Below are 6585 nucleotides of genomic sequence, written 5' to 3'. Positions count from 1 at the left end.
TGTTAATGTCTCGGTTGTGATGAATGCACTGTGTTAGACATTAGCATTAGGAGAAGCTGGGTGAAGCATATCCAGGAATCCTGTACTCTTTTTGGAAATATTCTATAAATCCAAAATTATTTCAGAATATAAAGGTAAATGTACATATTACAGGACATTTACACTCTACGATGAGTACTATACTGTATAGTTAATTATTAACATGGAACAGAATTGTCAAAATAAATTATAAATATGGGAGGAAAATACGAAGATTTGTTAGCAATTGTCCTATGTTAAATCATAGTGAGGCTGGTGTAAAACAGTGAACGCAGATACCTGTGCCTCCTGACCTCATCTCACACAGAGCCGTTTGCAGAAGAGGCAGGAGTGAGGGCTGTTAAACAGGTGGAGGCTGGCGCTGCCAGCCCCAAGTGGTAGGTCCTTTAGTGCTTGATCTGTTGATTCAGGTAAGTAATGAGTTGTGTGAATCATTCTACCTGTCTGGAGTTGGTTCTTTGACAAACACTGAGGCCTCCAGGGAACTTTGTGGAGGGAGTGGGAGCTGGACTCTCTTCCCACTGGACAGGGAGGTTACAGAGGTTCTGAACATTGATTTTTCTTGGGTGAAATGTGCTTTTGTAAGTCCACCCGCACTCCAGCATATCCCTTTGAACTGCCCCCGCAGGTGATACAGTCCCATTCCCTCCCTTATGACAGAGCTTCTGATAGAAAGAGCCGGGAGGAGTCCCGATTTCATCAGCCTCTGTGGGTATAAAGCACTAGAGTATTGACAAGAAAGAGGGAAGAGGAGAATCATAAATACAGTGACTGAACCAGGGACGCGACCAACCAGCCACGTCAGAAAGTACGTACACATTTAACGTATAGCTGTTTCCTGCTGTTTTTGGAGAAATAGAACAAAATCAAAGTTCACCCATATTTTCATAAACAAAATAGAGTGTCAACATTATTTTGAAATGGTGGAGTCTGGGTCTAATTTGTAGCCCAGGAAGAACAAGCTTGTCTCACCCATGGAGTCGTCTCTCCTTGAATGTCTATTCAAATGTAATGAAGAGTTCAGGGCAGGAATCAGGCCCAGAAGATGGGGTGTCGCAGGCCTCAGAAGGCAGAGTGAAAGCAGGCAGCTTTCTTTAAGTCACGTCTCCTTTTGTCAAAAGTAAGTGAAGGGGCCAAAGGCAGACTTCACCCTCTGCTCACGTTTTCGATAGGCCGGCTTGGATCCCACTGCAAAGTTGAAAGGATATTCAGGGCTACAGGATGAGATTATTTTGTGTTATCATCTCATACATAATTGAAAGAGATACATACCAATGGTCTAAGCTGTCTTGTATTATTTTTATAAATTAGATGTTTTCTGTTGATACCTGTTAGAGACTTTATATGCTACTGAATATTATTAATTCAAGATCACAACCAGCAAATTGTGCATCATTTAATGGAGCGGAGAACCATCTAGTATAACCTAGGGACGTGTTTATTAATATATTTTAGTTGAAATTTCTCTCTGTAAAAAGGAGTGTGATGTAAGTTGGTATGACAGATGAAAAATCAGCTCGGCAAACTAGTTGCAGTAATACTTAAGCTACATCAATGAATTATTCTGGACTGGATTTATTATCAAAATTATCCATCTGCTGATGTATATTTAAATATATTACTTCATTGTTTGTCGCCAACCACTTCTGCCTCTAAACGGCATTTAGAAGTTTGTAAACAGATGGATATATAACAAACACTTTCACTTAAAGTTGCGTGCATATAAATTTGTTTGTATACTGTATTCCTACTTGCTTTTCATATATATGATTTATATTATCATATAATATGCACGAAATGTGTGATAATATATAGTATCACATATACATATGTATTTTGTAAACCTACCTCTTTATATATGTGTCCCATATATAATAAACAGAATACTTGGTAAAATTACGTGTTGTCGAAGATGTCAGGCAACTTAAATGTTCCAAACTCATTTGGAATCAGCTGGAAGGAGCTTCAGCACTCTCTCACTTTAGGGTCTTGATCATATTTAAAGACTTAAAAAAATGAAAGCATGGCTTTACTTATATTGGAAATAGCTTTTTTTGTGTATATTCTAGTGGATGACTTGGGTAACTTTAAGATAATAACTGTTAGCAGAGTGGAAGAAGCCAATTAATTAATTAATCTTGTGGGAAATTTGGAGCTATCCAGATACATTTTCTGATTTTTTAGTTTAAATTATAAAATAGCTTTATTTGATCACATTATCATATACAAAGTAATTATAATATTTTGTTATTCCTAACTTTCAGGAAAGAAAGTGAGTAAATGTTATATATATACTTAGAAATATCTCAAAAAAATTTTTGTGTGAAATTTTCTTAGTAATTGTAACTTTAAATTATTGTTTATACTGGGAGCCTTAACTGTATAAGTATATACTTGCATAATTCTAAAGGAATATATAAAATAAAAATGGAAATTAATGTCAGTTGATTTATTATATTAATAAAGATCTAAATTGTATAAATGAAGGTGACAGGTAACAGTGAAATGTATATGTGATTCATAGGTAGAAAAACCATTTCTTCATGCATAAAGTAGATTGCATGAAGGCTTGAACTCTGTACTTACTAGACATCTCAATATTTTAAATTCTTAAAAATCACCTTTTTTTAATACAAGGATAAAACAGATTTCAATAAAGCCTTTCAACTGAAAAGAAATGCTTAAGTTCTAAAATAATCTAAGTGTAAATATTAAAGGAAGAAATGAAATATTAGCCAAATTTCTATAGCTGTCACTAAGGGTTGACTTTATTAGATATCAATATAATCTTATAAGTCATTTATATTATGATATCAATATACATATATTGCAATTTGAACTCCTTAATTCTGTTCTTTGAATCATTGCCAGTTTAAAAAGAAACAATTAGAAATTTGAATTTAAATAGTCCCTTCATTTTAAATCAAGTTTTGTCTAGTCTTGACTATGACAAGACTATTTATCTACATGAATGCTGTCAAAGGTACTGCTGATTTACACTAATGTTAAAAGGTTTTAAGGCAATGATTGTATATGTGTTTAGATGATTTTTTTTGTTTAAATTATGATTTTTTTTGTTCAAATGCGATCTTATGTAAAAAGTGTAGTATAATTGTAGCAGAATTAACATAAATTCTGCTGTTAGGGAGATTATCTCTAAATATATTTCAGTTAAAACAATATGGTTTGCATTCTTTAACTTTTCTCATGATTAAACTTTCTCAGTTGTTCCTAGTGTAACTCTTTGAATTATTTGCAATGTATTTTAAAACATCATTTTTAATTTCCCTTCTTGACTCTAAAACCAGCTACCTCCAATAACCACTCAGCAACTGAAATGACATGACCTATTCAGTCCCATGGCCCCTCTTCCTTTTTCTCACGGAGCCCCACTGTCAGACGTGCAGAAAGATGTGAATTTGAGAGCAAGTGGAGAGAAGGCTTGGATTCTGAGCCAGTTTTGACCAAGTGCTCTCATTGCTTCCCTTACCCCAGGAATGGAGGCTGCATGCCTAGATTTCATGGTCTTTCTGTGGCACCACCTGTGGGATCAGCTTCCACATGTGCCAGGTGCGTATGGGACAGAGCCATGAGGAAAGGTACCTACTCACTCTGCTCCCAGCGTTGCTGTCCTCACATTCCAGCTTGGACTGGTTTACCTGCATCTGAGGTGTGGATCTAGCTTAGCTCATCTGTGGCATCCTTTTCAGTTGAGCTCAATCTCCATCTCTCTGTCTGCCATCCTTTTATTGAAACCTCGAGCAGACAGCATCCCTGGACCTTAGTGGTGCCTTCTGTGTTTGCTGAACTGAGCTCTTCCTCGTCAGTCTCCTCTGTTCCAAGACTCCTTGCTCCCTGTTCCCCGTACACTCAGAAATTGAGTTTGCTACAAAATGAATTGTGCTTTTTAGAATCCAGCTGGACAGGTCTCAAAACCTACAATTCTGTGTAGGACCTAATAAAGTCCCACGTTTATGATACATTCAGATGAAGTAATGCAGCTAACATGAAATAAACAGCTACACCACATCTGGGGTCATTTTCAGAGGTTTTTTTTTTGTAATATTTTATAACTACCTACCATTCTCACTAAATATGCAGTGTAAAAAACATTGGGAGGTTATTTTCCCTGAAAGTTGTGGTTTTGACCTTCAGTTCTCTCCTGTATGCTTAAAGTGTATTATGTTTTCTGGTTATCATTAAAAATTGAAATAGATAAATTTCACATTGTTTTTAAGATTCTTGTTCTGCTTTGTTGGTATACATTTCTCTTTATTTTAATTAATGAAAGAGCAAATGGCTTACAGTGATCTTTTAATTAAGTTGTATTAATGCTATATCAAGTGATATCACTTCAAAGGGCACTTTACTGAGGAAGCCTCTTACAAAAATGCTGCAGCCAGATATTTGATAATTGATTAATATTCTAAAGCACAAGAACTACAGATTTACTAATAAGTTTACTAGGCATATATTACAACTGATAAGTAAACCAAAATGACTTAGCCCTTTCTTTCTTCACTATGTTCTCCAGGTACCAATGAAGATGCCTGTATTTTCACAAAAAGTGGAACAGAAGGACAGTGTTGACAAACAGGGCTTGCTATTTGTGAGGAAATCCCAGGGCACAGTCCTAGGTCAGGACCCATCCTGTCTAGCCCCAGTTGACAAGTGGAAAGCCATTCATGGATTGAGTCATCTCCTTGCTATTTTAGAACCTTGTACATTTTAAGATTGGTTGAAGGTTTTGAAACCCTCTAAAATGCCCACTTTGCTGGGCTGCCTGGGGAATCGTGGCACTCTCCCCGCCGTGACCTTCCCCAGGCTGCGCAGAGGGTCACAGAGCGAGAATCAAGCTCCTTCACTCCAGTTACATGTGTACTCGGGGTATCCACGTGCCACGCTGTGTAAAGCCGTCTTCAGGGAACACTGGAATGGCAAGCTTGGTTGAAGAGCATATGTATTTAAAATTTGTTTACAGAAGTAGAATTTATAATTCATTTCATTAATGAAAGAAAAATGGAACTCTAACTAACAAATGATATGGATGATAAAAGCCAAACACAATTTATATCATAAAGATGTATGAAATAAAATGTGAAGTGGTTTTGATAAATATAGTTTATATGGGATTATAAACAAATTTCTTTAGCAGAGACTAAGATTATAGAAAATGGATAATTTATGGGGAAATAATAATTGCTTTTAAATGCAAAATGAGAATAAACCATCATGTAGGAAAATTACGATTTTAATTTTTAATGCATCCTGAAATACATCTGTGACTTCCCATGTTTTAAAATGCTAGAGGCCCAAGAGATCCAGTAAAAATTTTTTTAAATGACTTATTTGGTAAAACTCAATAGTGTGCAGAAGACTGCAGGACTGAAATCCCAAGCAGTTGTCCAATGTATAGATATTTGTCCACTGAAACAAACAAAAACCCCTAAAACAAGCAGCATCAAAGTCTGTGGAGTAACTAAGTTCCCATCCCCACAGATGTTTGTGATCAATGGTTACACGAAACCACTCTCGCAGGAGCGCAGGTTGCTTGGGGTAGGGGGAGAGGAGGTCTGAGAGAAACTGCTTTCTCACAGTTGTGGAGAATCCACAGTTGGCGTGTGTAAGGGCTTGGACTCTGAGCAGTCTCTCCGAGGTCGGGCTCCTGAGTGAAAACCCCAACACAAAGGAATGGAGCTAATGTAGCAACTTTGTTTCCCTTCTGACCTCCTAGTTAGACATCCTGCAATTTCAGAGGGTAGCATTTTAACACATCCTTCTGTGGCTTGTTTCAGAGGACCGCTGTAGAAATGATGGCTTAAAGGAAAAAGGAACTTAAAAAATGAAGAGGAAAAAAAGAAAGGCAATTTTTTCTAAGCTTGAAATGCAGCCTAATAGATAATAAAACTGCCTGAAAACTCCATACTACATGTACCTTTCAGAGTTATTTTGCAGTTTGTGTTTTGTTGCATTTTGTCTTTTTTTTTCCATAACTATAAAAATACATCAAGTGTTTTCAGAAGTGTCCTGCTATAGGCAGTATGAAGGTTCTTGTACAGTGTGGTTTATTTTTCTATGGAAAAAAATGGTAGCTCAACTGCCCTCTCTTTATTAAAAGTCAAGACTTTTATGAGCATTTTAAAGAAAGATTATTATTTGCCCTTCTTACCCGCTTCTTTTATTGAAGCTGAAATTAATGTCATAGAATCTTAGGCATCTTATAGCTTTTAAATGGCGGTGAGTCAGCTGTTTTCCATTTCCTGTTCTACTTTCAGTGAGAGAAATTACACAGGGATATTTGGAACTAAGATGCTGAGAGTTCTGTCAGCATTTTTGACTTTAAAAAGTTCTGAAAATAAATCCCAATTTCTTTCTGTAATACTACATGCTCCAACACATATGTTAATATTTACTGAGTAGTTGGTAAGTTTTACTTATTTTAACTCAGCATGTACATTTGCATATTCTTCCTAAGGTCATATTCTTTCACTCAATTGTATCTTTAATTTTATTTTGCCTTTTTTTTATAACCTGGCTTCAAAACTT

At 36.1% G+C, this 6585-nt stretch overlaps 1 long non-coding RNA gene across 1 annotated transcript in view; it reads left to right on the top strand.

Annotated features, from left to right (window-relative positions):
* Window positions 1-711: 711 nt before the first annotated feature.
* The window catches only part of LOC116660428, a 39433-nt gene continuing 33559 nt past the window's right edge, over window positions 712-6585 (top strand). The window contains exon 1 of the long non-coding RNA XR_004315936.1: window positions 712-847. This is a non-coding gene — a long non-coding RNA (uncharacterized LOC116660428). The remainder of the gene's footprint in view (window positions 848-6585) is intronic.

This window comes from Camelus ferus, chromosome 3, assembly GCF_009834535.1.
Source record: "Camelus ferus isolate YT-003-E chromosome 3, BCGSAC_Cfer_1.0, whole genome shotgun sequence".
Taxonomy (NCBI): domain Eukaryota; kingdom Metazoa; phylum Chordata; class Mammalia; order Artiodactyla; family Camelidae; genus Camelus; species Camelus ferus.
Note: the sequence above shows the minus strand (reverse complement) of the source record. Positions and strands in the feature narration are given on the sequence as shown.